This window comes from Panthera uncia, chromosome B4 (genome assembly GCF_023721935.1).
Source record: "Panthera uncia isolate 11264 chromosome B4, Puncia_PCG_1.0, whole genome shotgun sequence".
NCBI classification, from domain to species: domain Eukaryota; kingdom Metazoa; phylum Chordata; class Mammalia; order Carnivora; family Felidae; genus Panthera; species Panthera uncia.
The window spans coordinates 123,739,286-123,757,013 of NC_064809.1; the positions used below are offsets into that span (position 1 = coordinate 123,739,286).

The window sequence follows — 17,728 nt, forward strand, 5'->3', positions numbered from 1 at the left end:
TTCCCTCCCATTCCAGCTTCAGATTGCTGACACTCTTCTGAGGTCTTACTTATTTGGAGCTGAAATCTGCTCCCAGGAGCTACCACCACTACTTTGTTTGCTCCTTGGGGCTTCTAGAATCCGTCCAATTCCTAATTCAGATGGAACTTTTCACCGTTTAAAGACAGCTGTAATTTACTGAGCGCCTTCTGTGTGACAGGCAAGTTTGCAGGGCACGTATTCCCCCGATTTCCAGATTAGAACCAGGGGCTCATGTGACTTGCTGGGGTTTGGCCACTGACCTAGTTAACTGGCAGCACCAGGATAAAAATCCAAGGCTGTCCTACTCCAGAGCCCTGCACTCTTGGAAATAGCTATCAGTTTAACTTGGCAAACATTTACTTAGCACCTGCTCCTATGAAAATCCCTGTCCTCAGTAACATAGAAGGGGGAAACCTAATGTAGATACAAATGGTTATTGATTTCCAGGGCTCCCCATTCTAGTGATTTGGACAATGGAGTCAACACCCAAGTGTTGTGATCACGTGTACTTAGCTTGGGCTTGCAGTGTGGCTATTTCCGAAGAAGCAGCTGATGAGGTGTTTTACATTTGGTCCATTGCATGGTCCATTGCACTAGTTTCTGCTGGTGGCACTGGGACAAGCCCAAAGCAGGAGCCACCACCACAGAGTCCATGCTGGGGGAGGAGGGCTATATCCTGGGAAGACACGAGAGGGAGATCTACTTGGAAAGGTGGAAGGCGTGAGACTAGTGTGTATAATCAGATTTAAGGAAAGCAAAGCTTTCAACTTGGACACAACCCAGTGGTGAGCAGAGAGGAATACAGCAAGACTGAGAACCTGGAAACAAAATGAGGACAGGTGTAAGGAACCAATGAGAAAAACCAGGAGTAGAACCTGTGCACTGAGCATGTGTGCAGGGGCTCCCCCTTTAGGCACTCTGTGGTATTGCTACAGCTTAGGCTGGAGGGCTTAAGGGAAAAGGACAAGACCCTGACAAAGTGAGGGTTTTGTTAGCCGACTTACCTTTCCAGTTGTGTTTTTCTGAACCTGATGTTTAAATTGGTAACAACTCAGACTAAATGTGTTAGATGCGTGATGTACATGAAGATGCCTGAATGTGTATCTTCCGTATAATTGTACTTCCACACCTGTTGCCTGTTGTGCTCTGGGTGGCCCTACGAGGAAGGACCAGTGGGCATTAATGTCACTCTTCAGAGGAGAGAGAGATCTAAGGGCTAGATGACATCTTTGCCTCATCCATTCGCTGTGCACCCAGCTTCCATGCAGAACCAGCACCCACACCCCAGCCAAATCCAGACATCCTCCCCTGCTTGCCACCCTGTATTCCTCCAACTCAGAGAAAGGCGGCCCCCCAGCATGCCTGGGCCTCCCTTCCTGGCCCAGGCTCATCCCTGGATGTGATGTGCTTTGGTTCCTCTGGTTGGTAATTTCTCTGCCTGCCCTGGGGCTGGCCCTAGAACTCAACCCCTTCACCTGCTGATTTAGAGAGACAGGCTGCAGGACCTCTCCTGAGGGGGGCTGGACAGGTTGTGGTAGGTAGGTAACAGACGCACCCAGTTTTCTTGCCACCTACATGATTAGCATCCCTGAATGTTCTGTGAGTGTAGGCGGAGAGGGTCACCCTGGAGCACTGCCCTGTACAAGGAGTCCTTTCCTAAATAGTACCAAAGTCCAGCCTACGAAATAGCCCTTTTGCACTTCCTTTTGTTAAAATCAGAAGCTTCTTTTCTGGTTTCTGTCCTCTCTCACTTCCAGATTCAGCAAAATGGAAAATTGGTAACGTTTAGTTAGAGAAGTAAATTGCACATATGATTTCTTCTCATTATGTGGAGGTCCCATAAATCTGCTAAAAGGCCAAATGGTTGTTTTGTGTGGTCACCAAAAGTGCCTCTTTTTACCCTAGTCTCTTCCTTGATTTTTAAGGCTCTCTGGGAATCTCTCTTTTCTTTTCTTTTCTTCCTTTCCCCATGTTCCTTTTCTATTTTCTTTTTACTGGGAAATTCCTATTTCCATCCCCTACCTTTTCAAAGGACCTCCCCATTCTACATGGTGACACTCTCTTTTTTTCTTTATTATTCCAGTTATTCCTGGGGCTTTGGTATAATCTGAGACAGATGATGTTCTATCTAATAATAATTTTTAAGTAATCTCACTCTGAAAAGGATTTGAGCTAGACTCACAGTGTGAGTTAGACATAACAGAACCACAAAACAAGGATAGCGATACAAAAAAAATATATGTTATTAACACTAAAGAACACCTCTATACCGGAAAATCTCTCCTAAGGTTTATTACTGCAGTTGAGTGCAAAACTCAGCTTTGAGTTTCCTGGCCTCCAAGGCAAAAAAAAGGAAACATGCATTATAAAACTCTCATCATCTAATTTAAACACACACACACACACACACACACACACACACACACCATAATCTTTACCAAAAAAAAACTGTTTACAGAAGAATTATTTCTGACTTTAGCACATTCTATCCAAGGCCAATAATACTCTTAGATCTTTCTGGTGATCTGAGTCAGTCACCTGGGATTTTTTTTTTAAACACTCTATAACAAGATCTACACCTAGGTTACATCTAGGGAAATTATTGACTCTTCTCAGGTCAGTCAGGGTCTTTTCGAGTCACATGGTCACATTTGTAAATAATAGCACTCATTACATAAAGTGCCCTCCACCCCACCCCAGAAAGCAAGTATGAAATCATGACCTTTTCCTTAAGGAAAATCTTAGAGTTCATTTGGCCTAGCTTCTTCAGTTCCCAGATGAGGAACTGATGCTTCTCAATGTTTGGTAACTTAGTGCCTCACTGTTCTTTGGAGAACCCATATAATGACTAAGCTCGTGCACTTTGGATTCTTGCAGACTTGAGATCAAATCTCTGGCCCAGTAGCTACAGTATCCTATCTCCCATCTAAATATGCTATATAAGTTACTTAGCTTCTGAAGTTTCTCAGCCTCAGTTTGCTCCTCTGTAAATAGGGATGATAATAGTAATTACCTTCCAAGGCTGTTTTGATAATTAAATGCAATAATATATGTTTAAGCTTTTTGCACAGAGCGTGACACATTGTAAACACTCAAGAAATAGTGGGTGCTGTAAAATCCTGAGAATGATGATGATGACGTAGACCATGATAATGGAAAACCTGGATCAAAACTTAGGTTGCCTAATATCTACTGTAGCCTTCTTTCCATTACCCCCTTATATCAGGGTTCCTATCTGAAATTATATGCCGACCTGAACCACATCCCTTAGAACTGCACTACCCAACAGGGTAGCTGCTAACCATCAGTGGCTATTTACAGTTAGATTAATTAAAAATAAATATCGTTAGGGGCGACTGGGTGGCTCAGTCAGTTAAGTTAATGACTTCGGCTCAGGTCATGATCTTGTGGTTTGTGAGTTTGAGCCCCACGTCGGGCTCTGTGCTGACAGCTCAGAGCCTGGAGCCTCTGTTTCAGATTCTCTGTCTCCCTCTCTGCCCCTCCTCTGCTCATGCTCTGTTGCCTCTCTCTCTCAAGAATAAATAAAAAAATTAAAATATAAATACATACATAAGTAAATATCATTAGGATTTTAGCTGCTCAGTCACACCAGCCCCATTCCCAGTGTTCAGTAGCCATGTGTGGTCTGTGGCTATTGTATTGGACAATACAGATACAGGACATTTGCATCATAGCAGAAAGTTCTGCTGGAAGCTGCCTTCACGGCTCCCCCCACCCCCCAGCAACTTCCTGATGTCAGTATTTTGTTATTTATGTATTTATTTCAAAATATTACACTATTCTTCTAAGCTACATGAGAAGGTTCTCTTAACTCTACTGGTGAGTTCCCTGGAGGCCCACAGAGCCTCAAGGGGAGACAAGTCACAGCTGGTCCAAAACACGCTTCTGACTCAGTCACTCTGTGGTGGCCCAGAAGACCCGCAGAATCAGCTGTCTTAAGTCTGTTTCCATAGGGTTTGGATTGATCAGGGCTGGAGTACGAATTTAATCCGTCTTGTCTTACTGCCAAATGCAGGGTAATATGAGTTCAAAGGGTTTATTACAAGAGCACAAGAATATCGTTTTCTCAAAGCCATAGCCCGGTGGCACAGACACCGAGGAGGGCATAGGGGAGGCTCTGGACCATGCTCGGTCTCGCCCTTTTATCCTCCTTGTTTTTAATTTTTTTTTTAAACGTTTATTTATTTTTGAGACAGAGAGAGACAGAGCATGAACGGGGGAGGGTCACAGAGAGAGAGGGAGACATAGAATCGGAAACAGGCTCCAGGCTCCGAGCTGTCAGCACAGAGCCTGACACGGGGCTTGAACTCATGAACCATGAGATCATGACCTGAGCCAAAGTCGGACGCTTAACCGACCAAGCCACCCAGGTGCCCCTATCCTCCTTTTTTGTAAGGAAGAAAGAGATTCCGCGTGGTGTTTCAAAATTGATCTGTTATTGGAATATTGTTCAGCCATGAGAAAAATAAAGAAAATCCTTCCATTTACAATAACATGGATGGACCTCGAGGGCATTATCCTGAGTGAAATAAGTCAGAGAAATACTGTATGATCTCGTATATATGTGGAATCTAAAAAAGCTCAACTGATAGAATAGAACGGTGGTTGTCAGGGGTGGGGAGGTGGGGGCACGTGGAGAAAGGCTGGTCAAAGGGTGCAAGCTTCAGCTAGAAGATGTGTAAGTTCTGAGAATCTCATAACGTACAACACAGCGACTATAGTTAACCATACTGTCTTACATATTTAAAGGTGGCTGAGAGAGTAGATCTGAGGTATGAACTATCCCTACCCTGATAATCACTTTGCAATACATATGTATCAAATCATCACACTGTACACCCCGCATTGACACAATGTCACATGTCAATTACATCTCAATAAAGCTGGGGGGAAATAGCTAAAATAAAATAAACCTGATTTGTTAATTTTAAATGTGTAATGTTTCCTTGCCAGAGAACGTTTGCAAGGATAAAGACTTTGATATATGTTTCTGACTTCAAGAGCATCTGTTATTATTTTTATTGGTTACGTTAATTATAATGAGCTCAAAGCCATTGTCAGTATATTTTCACAAGGTTAATAAACTCCATTTCCTATGACATAGTTTACAGCTTTAAATGAATAAACAATTCATTGTAACAAGTATTTTGATACATGTGGTTTCTGGGAACAGATAGTTTCACGTTTCCAAGTTTGTAGTCTTCAGACGATAACTATTAAAAGGAAAAGTTGGAGTGCCCAAGTGGCTCAGTCGGTTAAGCATCTGATTGTTGATTTTGGCTCAGGTCATGATCTCACGGTTCATGGGCTCAAGCCCTGCATCAGGCTCTGTGCCGACAGCTCAGATCCTGGAGCCTGCTTCGGATTCTGTGTCTCCCTCTCTCTCTGCCCCTCCCCTGCTCGCTCTCTCTCTCTCTCTCTCAAAAAATAAACATTAAACAGTATGGGAAAGGATATTAGTGTCAGAATTAGATTTGGCTATGAGTGATAGAAAACCCACATAGCAGGCATTTAACAAGATAGGAGTTTATTTCTCATATAAAAAAAGTCTGGAAGTAAGAATCCAGGACCAGGTGTGGCCACCTAAGCAAATGTCAGAAATCCAAGTGCTTCTAGGTTTTCTGCTCTGTCATCATCTACATGTGGCTTCCACCTCCTTGTCCAGTTTTTCTGATTTAGCAACAGCCATCGTGTCTACGTTCTTGCCAGCAGAATGGACATAGACCAGAGAACACTGGGCTTCCTCCTTTTAGGGACCTTTCTAGAAGTTTCACAAGAAACTTCTGCTTAGGGGCACCTGGGTGGCTCAGCAGGTTAAGTATCCGACTCTTGATCTCAGCTCAAGTCATGATCTCACAGTTTGTGGGATCAAATCCCACGTCTGGCTCTGCGCAGACAGCATGGAACCTGCTTGGGATTCTCTCTCTCTCTCTCTCTCTCTCTCTCTCTCTCTCTCTCTCTCTCTGTGTGTGTGTGTGTGTGTGTGTCCCTCTCCCCCCCACCCACATGTGCGCACTCTTTCTCTCTCTCTCAAAATAAATAAATAAAAACTTAAAAATAATCTTTATTCTTCCAAATCTTAACAAAAAGAAAGAAAGAAACTTCTGCTTATATTATCATAAGAACCAGTCCCCTAGCTACAAGGGAGACTGAAAAATGTGTGCCAGGTGGTTATGAGCCCAGTTAACTAGTGGGGGGTTTTATTACTAAGGAAAAAGAAGAAAACACATATGGAGGGATACCCAGTGGCCTCTGCCAGAGTATAAAAATATTCTCTGTTAACTTTGTGAACAGTTGCAGCGAACCTTTCATTTTGCATTCTCAGAGATGTTTTTGTAGATCCATTCTTGACATTTCTTTTCGAATACTTTTCTGATTTTGTGTTTTTCCACTGCAGTTCTGGGGAAAAAGTAAAGTATTGGGAGTTTACACTTTTATTTCAGAAGTTACGAGGCCCTAGGTGGTGTTTCCCCCCATCTCTCCAGTGTGATCCTACCATCCCTCCCCTGCGTTACTCTCTCTCCTTCATCTCAGCTCCAGCCACACCAAGCTGAATTCCCCGAAAGCACTGTGCCCCAGCCCTGGGCCTTTGCACATGCTGTATCCTCTACCTGGAATGATAGTATGTGTGGCTACTAGCCCTGGCTCTGGGTCTAACTGCCTACATATACACCCCAGTACTGTTCCTTATACCTGTGTCCCCTTAGGCAAGCTGTATAACCTCTCTGTGCCTGTTTAAGTATCTGCAGAATGAGGATAATAATAGTACTTACTTTACAGTTCTTGTCCTTATCAAATGAGCCAATGAAAGACAAATGCTCAAAACCATGCCTCACATATGAGCCTTTAATAACAGCTGACTTTGTTGAGCATTTACTATGTGCTAAGCACCTTACAGAGATTCTCTTAATCTTCCACAACAATCCCGTGGAGTGGCCTTGCTATTTCTCCCATTTTACATACAAGGAAACTGAGGCACAGAGAAGTTAAGTAACTTGCCCAAGTCCCACAGCTAGCTAGTGATGGAGCCTGGGCTCCAACATAGGGCCTTCTGTCTTTAGAACGGGTGCCCTTCCCACCACACCAGCGCCACATATAAACGTTTCCCTCCTAAGGCTGTGTGCTTCCCTTTACAGATTTTCATGATAATCCTTTTGGGAGCAGGGGCAGGCCCAGGTGATCCCTGTGGGCCCATCCCTGGCCTTTGCCTCTCAGCCTGCCACAGCCCAAGCCCTGCCCTTTTAGGCTTCTGGAACCACTGCCCCTGGGATGTGAGTCCCTGTATCATTTGCCACCTCCCAAGTGTTTATCTGTTGTGCCCAAGGCTGTGAGGAAGGTTCTGTGGCACCTCAAACAGCCTGTGGCTTCCCCTCTTCTGAAGCCCCGGCTCCCCTCCCAGGCCATTTATATCCCAGGCCCTGCCATCATCCCAGCCACTTGAGATCAGGTTCCCACCACAGAGGCTCTGTGCCCCTAAGCCAGGCCTGGCTTCGGTGCGGCCAGCAGCCCAGAGTGGGGAGGTCCAGGCTGGTCTGTTGGTCCCTGCGTGGTGTGTGAGGAAGGACTTCGGGGCTGCCATGCATCTTGCAGCTCAGAGCTGGCATCCTCTAGACCTGACGGGCTCCCTTTGAGCGGGCATCAGAACCCCTGCAGAGAACGAACCAGGCAGATGCCCAGGGTGCTTGTCTCAATAATGGCCCTCATCTCTGCAACCTATATTTTACAAAGAAAAAGGGTCTTTGCAGATGTGATTTAGTCTTGGGTGCTAACAGTGGGGAAATAATCCTGGATTATCTGGGTGGGCCTTGTATCCAATCCCACGTGTCCTTAGAGGAGAGAGAGATCTGACACCCACCCCAGAGGAGGAGATGATGTAAACACAGAGGCAGAGATGGAGAGATATAGCCGTAAGCCAAGGAGTGCTGGGGACCGCCAAAAGCTGGAAGAGGCAAGGAATGAGCTTTTCCCTAGATCCTCTGGAGGGAGCACAGTTGTGCTGGAACCTTGCTTTTAGACTTCTGGCCCCGGACACGGTGAGAGAATACACTTCTGTTGTTTAAGCCACCGAGTTTGTGGTACTCTGTTACAGCACCCCCAGGAAACCAACGCACCCTGCAATCAAGCAGGAAGGCAGGAATATGCATTTTAATCCGTTCCCCGGGTGATTTTGAGGCCCCCGCCACCACCAAGATGCAACACTAGACGGAGAGTGCAGACTGAAACTCCAGAAGAGCTGCAATTCCTCCTCTCCCCCATTTTTGCTCCTCTCCTGTTCAAACAGTGGGAGACGGGAGCACGTTGGATGCTTAGATGCAGGTGGGAAAGTGCAGAGGAATGGGGGGTGGCGCTGAGTTAGGGGGCAGGGAGGTAGGTGATGGAGCTTCCTCCTCACAGGAAGCAGAGGGAGGCAGGCAGAGGAGGAACCTTCCTCCCCAGGATGGGAGGGGAGCTGAAAGCGGGGCAAGGGTGCAGGGAGGGGACAGTTGTTACTCATATATCATATTTGCTCTGCCTGAACCTGCTGGTACCTCAACCCTCCGTTTGCAGCCCTCCAGCCCCCTACATCACCTGCTTCAGAATATGTGACAGGAAAGCCAAAGAAGGTTCCAAGGTCAGCCACAGGGGCCTGTTGGCATGATTAGCAGAGGTCAGCCTCCTCACTCAGGGACCCTTGGCCCTTGCCCCATGTTGTGGAATTTATATAATCACCCCTTGATGGGGCTGACTTCCACACTCAAAGGGCTTGTCCTTTGGGTGTGAAATGGCTTGCTCTTCCCGAAAAGCATAAACCTACCCATGATGCCTTTGTTTCACAGCCCCCAGGCAATGTGTCTACACACTCGGGTGTTGGGAAGCAGTCTTCTGTGTGACCCAGCACCCAAGCTTCCTCCCTGCCCTGGTGATTGTGGGTGACGGTGAAGGGGTTCCCCCATCAGCACAGAAGGAGGAGGCTGCAGGTCTGCTCAGGTCTGAAAGCGGTTAGCGGGCAGAACGCCCTGGTGGTCGGAGGTCAGCCTTTTTCTCTTAAGGACTCCAGCCGATTGGATGAGGCCCACCCACTTTACGAAGATAATCCGCTTTACCCAAAGTCCACCCATCTAAATGTTAATCTCGTCTTAAAAAAAATACCTTCGTGGCAACATCCAGACTAGGCTTGACCACATACCGGGGTACTGTGACCTAGCCACGTTGACATGTAAAATTAATCATCATAAGATATATTCTTTTGAATAAGAATACACACATAGGATACATTCCCAGGATGATGATAAACACTGTCATGAATACAAAATTCCTACCAGACAGTGGGATGGGTATTTGGGTCAGAACAAACTCCCTGAGACTGAGAACTTTCGTTTAGTAAGACTGTTGGAAGACCAAAGGGGAATCCTGATGGGAGGCAGAACCCACCTCCCAGGATAAAAGCAGAAATTGCCAGACACCTTCTCTCCCAGCCTCCCTGACAGTTTGGCACAGGCTCATAAACTAGGCTCACACAGGCCTCAGGAGGTCTGGATCCAAAAGAGCTCCTTCTTCCCTTCCATTGTCTCCTGGGCCTCTACCCCCTTTTGCAAATGACTCACTTCTGGACTCACTTTCTCCTCCTTAAACATGATAAGAGAATTCACCTTCCCTGGTTTCTGGCTTGAGTCATAATACTGCCCTCGGGCCTGGTTACTCAAAATGTGGTCCATACACTGGCAGGTGCATCATCACCTGGGAGCTTGTTACAAATGCAGAATCTCAGGCTCTGCCCCAGACCCACTGAATCAGAATCTGCATTTTAACAAGATCCCAGGCGATTCATGTGCACGTTCATGTTCGAGAAGCACCGACCTACAGCACCCTCTTGGCTTCTCCCACTCCAGACCCTCTGCCAGAACCACCCTCGGGGGCAGTGCAACTGTACTTTGCACAGTGGGACCCTGTCATTCTAGCAAATGAGCCATGGCCACCTCTGACCTCGGCGTCTTCCTAGCGTTCATGCCCACAAGTACACGGAGATCACAGTGAATATTGCTATGGAAACCAACCTTGAATGTTGTCTGCTATCAATTTTGCTGCTTTTCCTTCACTCCCTGCATCTCTGGAATTATGAGCTCCTAAATCACACTCGAACACCTAAATTTCTCTGCAGCCTAAGACTTAACAAATAACAAAGATGTAGAGTCAAGGCCACACAATGTATAAAGGAAAGGCCTAGCAACTGCAGAGGTTCGCCTTGATTTAAAAAGCAAAGACAGGAGTGGTGTAGCAAGGCTCTCCCTCCGCCAGCCCAGAGAACACTTGAGTGATGCTAAAAACCACGCCAGTGATGCTGATGAGTGAAGATACCACCTGCTGAACATTTCTTGGTGCCCGGCTGTATACACCAATCCATTCAATTCTGATAGTACCCTCTGTCTTAGTTTCCTGTGGCTGCTGTTAAAAAAAAAAAAATGCCACGGATGTGAAGACTTCAGACAATACAGATTTATTGTCTTACGGTTCAGGAGGTCAGAAGTACAAAATCTGACTCACTGGGCTAAAGTGAAGGTGTCAGCAGGGCTGGTACTTTCCAGAGGCTCCAGGGGAGGATCACTTGGCCTGTTCTAGCTTCAGAAGGGCGCCTGCATTCCGTGGCTCATGGCCCCTTTCCTCCATTCATCCAGTTACTTCTCACGTCCTCACATCTCCTACTCCCTTCTAGTTTTTAAGAACTGTTTATTTATTTATTTTGAGAGAGACAGAGAGAGTTAGAGCAGGGGAGGGGCAGAGAGATGGAGACAGAGAATCCCAAGCAGGCTTCACATTGTCAGTGTGGAGCCGGACACGGAGTTTGAACTCGGGAACCGTGAGATCATGACCTGAGCCAAAACCAAGAGTAGACGCATAACCCACCCAGGTGTCCTATTCTCCCTTCTTTGACCTTCTCTCCTCTCTCTGCTAAGGACTTGTGATTGCATGTAGGGCCCACCTGGATGATTCCAGATAGCCTTTTCTTCTCAAAATCCTTAACTTATAATCACATGTGCAAAGACAATTTTGCCAGATAAGGTAACAGTGACGAGTTCTAGGCATTAAGAGGGAGACATCTTTGGGGGGATTATGCAGCCCACCACACCCTGTTGAGCAGCTACTGTTATTATCCCCATTTTCCCATGAGAGAACTCAGGCACAACAATTGAAACACCTTGTTCAAGGTCACACAGCCAGAAGGTGGAGCTGGAATCCAGCTCTGGGGCAGCTTCTCTCCAAAGCCCGAGGTTCTAATTCCAACCTCTGCCCTGCACGGCCTCCAGATGACTTTGAACTCACCCGCTGTTGTCAGTAGGTTCAAGGAAATGAACTGAAAACCGTCAGCTCTCTAAAGAGTTGGAGCTTCCAAGTGAAATTTGTCTACCACAGACCAAAACCTCAAGGGCAAGGCAGGACTTAAGTCAAACCACAGGTGTATTGGTCTTCTAGGGCTTCTGTAACAAATTAACACAGGCTAGGTGCCTTGAATAAAGGAAACTTATTTTCTCACAGTGCTGGAGGCTGGAAGTCCAAGATCAAGGTGTCAGCGGGTTTGATTTTTTTTCCCCAAGGCCTCTCTCCTTGGCTTGCAGATGGCTGTCTCTTGCTACCTTTTTCACATCGTGCCCTGCTGTGCACACACGCACTTGGTGTCTCTCTGTGTCCTAATCTCCTCTTCTTTTAATTTTAAATTTGCTTATTTATTTTTAGAGAGAGAGCACGCATGTGAGCTGGGAGAGGCAGAGAGAGAGGGAGAGAGAGAATCCCAAGCAGGCTCCTCACTGCCAGCGTGGAGCCCGATGTGGGGCTCAAACCCATGAGCCATGAGATCATGCCCTGAGCCGAAATCAAGAGTTGGACGCTTAACCAACTGAGCCACCCGGGTGTCCCCTAATCTCCTCCTCTTATGGGGATATCAGTCATACTGAATTAGGGCCCAGCCTAATGGCCTCATTTTAAAAATTACATTCCGAGGTGCTGGGAATTAGGGCTTCAACATAAGCATTTGGAGGGGATACAGTGCAGCCCTTATGCAGAGGTATTCTCTGCCCTCAGAAACAAGGCAGTTTATGTGTCTGAGGTGAATTCCAGAGCCCTGTGGACGCCTTCATTCTCAGCTTAAATGCTGGTGCTTCGTTCTTCATCACCCTGTTTCCACACTAACCCGCTGCGACCCTATCGGTCCCCCGGCTTTGTGATCCTCTTGGTTTCCTATGGCTGCTGTGATGAGTCCCCACAAACCTGGTGGGTTAAAACAACACACATTTATTCTCCAGGTGTTAGCAGGGCTGTTCTCTTCCGGAAGCTCTGAGGGAAGAATCCATTTCCTCACCTTTCCGGCTTCTAGAGCTACACCTCTTGGCTTGTGCCCCCGTCCTCTATCTTCAAAGCCCGCAACAGAGCATCTTGCTTCAGTATCACCTGTGCCAAATCTCCCTGTTTCTCTTTTATAAGGACCCCGATGACTGCACGTAGAGCCCACCTGAATAATCCAGGGTACTCTTCCCTTTTCACAATCTTAACTGAATTACATCAGCAGTCTCTTTTGCCGTCAACATTCACAGGTTCCAGGGGATAGGACTTGATATCTTGGGGGCTATTATTCAGCCTACCACATGAGTTTTCCTCATTCATGTCCTGGCCACTCCTGTCATCCCTGGAGGGCCAGTATAGGAGATGATGCACGAGTGAAAGCCCTTGGTGAGCTGCAAAGGTTTTTTCCACCTTGGGGCCTTTGCACAGTTAATGCTGCCTGGAACATCCATGTCTTTACACACTCATTCACATATGCCAATTCCTTCTTGTCTTTGAGGTTTTGTTACCTCCTCAGAGAGGCCTTCACATTGCTCCACCTAAACCCTGTTTATTCTCTGTCCCAGCACTGACACTGATCACCGTTTGTAATTGCTTTATGACTTGTTGGTTTATATGTTCCTTATCTGTGTTATCCCTGTTAGACTGTTAGTTCTGTGAGATCAAGGACCTGACAAGTCCTGTTCTCTGCTCTGTCTCCGGCTCCTGGAAGCGTGCCTGCAGCATGGGTGCTCTCTAAAGGATTGTTGGATGAATGACTGACGTTAACAGAGGACATTTCATCAGTTACACACCCATGACATGGTTTGGGTTGTATTCTTGACCTGATTCTTGAGGTACTGCCTCTGGGGATGCCTGTGGTTCAGTATTCCCCAAATGCAACCGTGACCTCCTTGTGGGAGGGCCCTATTTTCTAATCTCTCCAAAGCTTTCTGTCCCCATCATTGAGATCTTCACGTGCTTCTGCCCATCTTCAGGGCATCTTCCTCAGCCCCCAGGAAACTGGCTATATTTCAATATACTCCAAGAATTTTAGAGGAGGAAGGAACTGAATGAATAGACCCAGGGTCAGCCAACTATGACCCGCCATCTGATTTTGTGAAGAAAGTTTTCGTGGAACACAGCCAGGTTCTTTCATTGATGTATTGTCGGGGTCTGCTTTCACACTATAATGGCCGGGTTGAGTGGCTGAGTCGGAGACTCTATGGCCTACAAAGCCTAATATATTTACTATCTGGCCTTGTGCAGAGAAGGTTTGCTGACTCCTGAAACAGACCATCTGATCCAAGCCCATCCACTTTATCGATGAAAACACTGAGAACCTATTTTCAGACCAGAGCCAGAATCCTGCCGTGGGCTTCTGGCAGATTCAGGGCTAGAATCCGGTTCTGCTGAACCCCAGACAAACCAGGCTTCTCCCACATACCCAACCATCCCCCTTAGCGCCCAGCCCCTCCCTGCCCAAACTCCCTTTCAAATCTCGGCGGTCACCCTCCTCACCAGCTCTCTCTTCAGTGTTTCAGAAAGGCCCCACCCATGTATCTTCTCCATCTCCCACCACTCGAATTGGGGCCCAACAACCTTCCTTAGCCGACTTGCTCTCTTGATGCTACAAGAAGCCCACCCCTAGGCTTTCTCTTCCCTTCTAGAATCCCTGGTCCCAACCCCACAGACCTTCTCTTCGAACACCGCAGCAAAGATTTCAATGGCCACTGCCCTGGTTGAGTTGACCGTGCCCTCCCTCTGTTCACCTCAGGCCACCCAGTTGGAGTTATCAAACCCCAGAAGGAGCTTATTTAGAATGCACGTGCCCAAAGTTAGAGAGGGAGGGAGCCAAACCATAGAGACTCCTAAAAACTGAGAATAAAATGAGGGTTGATGGGGGGTAGGATGGAGGGGACGGTGGGTGATGGGCATTGAGGAGGGCACCTGTTGGGATGAGCACTGGGTGTTGTATGGAAACCGATTTGACAATAAATTTCATATTAAAAAAAAATAGAATGCACGTGCCCTGGGGCACCTGGGTGGCTCAGTCAGTTGGGCGTCCGACTTCAGCTCAGGTCATGATCTCACATGAGTTTGTGGGTTTGAGCCCTGCGTCAGGCTCTGTGCCGACAGCTCTGAGCCTGGAGCCTGCTTCAGATCCTGTCTCTCTCTCTCTCTCTCTCTCTCTCTCTCTCTCTCTCTGCCCCTCCCCTGCTCATGCTCTGTCTCACTCTCTCAAAAATAAATAAATGTTAAAAAAAAAAAAATTTAGAATGCACATGCCCAGACCCCACCCCAGACTTGTTAAACCAAAACTCTGGGGGTGAATCAGGGCCTGGGGAATTTTCAGACATACGCACAGTACCCCGTGATTCTGTTGTAGAGCACACAGTCTAAGATTAACCACTTCACTGAGCCATGGGCTTCACAAGCCTCCTGTAGGCTTTAGTCACTGCAGACAACTTCAGAACAAAGTCGGTAGTCAATGGAACACGGTTCTCTTCAAAAATACATCAGGAGAATGCAGCCTTTCTCCTTCCGTTTCCTGCATCCTCTCCTTAACTCAAGGCCCTAGAATTCTTTCCCGTCTCCAAACTCCTCCAAAAGAAACATCACAAAATAACACTTTTCCCCCCTCTGAGTAGACAGGATAAGAAGATTTTTAAATGAGTTGCTGGCAAAGAATTCATGCGCTTATAAACTATTGAGGTCAGGGTGACAGAGAGAGAGAAGGCAATGGTGAAAGGAGAGTAGGTACAGAGAAAAGTCCAGAGCAGGCTGGAATCCTAGGGTTCAAGGTTTCTTCTTCTGGTGCTCGCCAGCTGTCTTGGTACAGGTGTTATTTTGAAGACAGCAGTGTCTCTTTCTCTCCTCTTCAGTATTCGTCAGGAGCTGGCGGCGTGCCCTGGGCCTTGCACGTCACATAAAAGGCAGAAGCCGAAGGGCAGTCTGCAGTAGAGACGGGACGCAGCCCCCCAGGGGCTGAGAGTTCTGGGCTGCGCTTGGGGGGCACCGAGCAAAGGAAAGGCCAGATGGGATGGCGGCTGCCTTGGAAAAACAACCCAGAGGAGAGTTCTCTGAGCGCTCGGGGCTGGTTTCTACAGCGACGGAGACATGGTGACAAAAATAAGTCCGGCTCACCTGAGACAGTAGAATCCAATTCAATTCCAAGTCAGTGTGTGTTTATTGAGTGCCTGATTCAGTTTAGGTGATGGAGAGAACGAGAGAATGAGGGCGACAGCCTAAGCAGCAGGCTGACTCAGGCAGAAATTCCCTGGGAGACTGCCTCCCAGATCCATGGGTCCAGAAACTCGATTGTATCCATTGTACCCGGTAGGAAATCGGTAAATCTTTGTCTGTCTGGTGAACAAGTATTTATTAAGTGCTTCCAGCCTGCCAGGGCCGTCCTGGGGCCGTGGCTGAATCAGTGAATCTAGCAGGCCCATGTCCCTGCCCCCAGTGGAGTTTACATTCTTCTACTGGGGCATCTGCAAGGCCAGTGGGTAAGGTCAGTGGAATGGGGTCTATTATAGGAGGGGTCCACTGGGAGTGGATAATCAGGAGGAATGTTTAGGGTAGGGTAGGACTTGCTCTGTAGTTGGAAGGGTAAGTGGGGTGTGGATTTTTAAAAAGCTGGAGGCCTTACAGACAGGGGACTGAGCTGCGTGGCCGGAAATGAAAATGGTGTGCCATCGAAATTCCATGACCAGATCAGCTCGTTCTTCTGGGGCAACAGGTGCATGCTGGTAACAGAGCACATGTTGGGAAGTTAGACAAGAGAATGTCAGTACCACATGGGGTTATGGCACACAGGCTGTGTACTCAGACATCTTGGCTCTGACTCCTAGCTCTCATACTTGCTAACCTTGTAATCCAAGGCATGCTACTTAACCTCAATAAACGTCATTCTCCTGATGGAGAAAATAGGCGTAGTCACAACTAGCTTATAGGTTGGTCCTAAGCATTTCAATGAGATCATGAATGGGATTAATTGAGAACGACTGTAAAAAGCTTAGCTGTTGAATGTTAACATTGGATATACAGCTTGCTTTCTAGGCAAACTGGAACTCGCCACCAAAAACTTGGTAGGGAGCTCAGGATGCCTGTATACAGTGAGCAGTTTGTTGCCTTGGCAACCCTCCATTTAAGACACTTTTTCCACCCCGTGGCAGCCATGCTGGACTGAATGGCAGCACTGGGGTCAAGGTGAGGCAAGAGAGGTGCCTAGAACATATTTGCATGACCTGGCCTCCTTCAATTTTGCACCCTGAGTGCCCTGCTTGCCTCAGCCTAACCATGGTTCTGCCGAATACAGGAAACATTTTTGGTCTGCAGGTTTGTGTGAAATCTGCATTTCTCAAAGTGTGTTCTTTGGTCTACTTAAATCAGCATCATAGGGGCTGCTTATTAAAATTATATTTGTGGGGGATGCCTGGGTGGCTCAGTCGGTCAAGCATCCGACTTCGGCTCAGGTGTGACGATCTCATGGTTCATGAGTTTGAGCCCTGCATCAGGCTCTGTGCTGACAGCTCAGAGCTTGGAGCCTGCTTCGGATTCTGTGTCTCCCTCTCTCTCTCTGCCCCTCCCCCACTTGCACTCTGTCTGTCTCTCTCTCTCTCAAAAATAAAAAATAAAAATAAAAAAATAAAAAATTATATTGGTGGACCTGACAAAATCAGCATCTCTGGAGATGAGGTGGGTGGGGCGGGTGTGCATTTTAACACACACAGACACACACACACACACGCACACATTCCCAGGCCCTCCACCAACCCTAGAGCAGAAGTTCTTTGTGTGTGTTTGTGTGTGTGATAATAATAGCATTATTTTATTTTTTTTATTTTTTATTTTTTAAAATTTATATCCAAATTAGTTAGCATATAGTGCAACAATGATTTCAGGAGTAGATTTCTTAATGCCCCTTACCCACTTAGCCCATCCCCCCCTCCCACAACCCGTCCTGCAACCCTCAGTTTGTTCTCCATATTTATGAGTCTCTTCTGTTTTGTCCCCTCCCCTGTTTTTATATTATTTTTGCTTCCCTTCCCTTGTGTTCATCTGTTCTCTGTCTTAAAGTCCTCATATGAGTGAAGTCCTATGATATTTGTCTTTCTCCGACTGACTAATTTCACTTAGCATAATACCCTCCAGTTCCATCCATGTAGTTGCAAATGGCAAGATTTCATTCTTTTTGATTGCCGAGTAATACTCCATTGTGTATATATGCCACATTTGCTTTATCCATTCATGCATCGATGGACATTTGGGCTCTTTCCATACTTTGGCTATTGTTGATAGCGCTGCTATAAACATGGGGGTGCATGTGCCCCTTCGAAACAGCACACCTGTATCCCTTGGATAAATGCCCAGTAGTGCAATTGCTGGGTCT

At 46.9% G+C, this 17,728-nt stretch overlaps 1 protein-coding gene across 1 annotated transcript in view; it reads left to right on the forward strand.

Moving 5' to 3' along the window:
* Positions 1–17,728, forward strand: part of ABTB3 (ankyrin repeat and BTB domain containing 3) — a 315,697-nt gene that overhangs the window by 218,252 nt on the left and 79,717 nt on the right. The window lies entirely within an intron of this gene.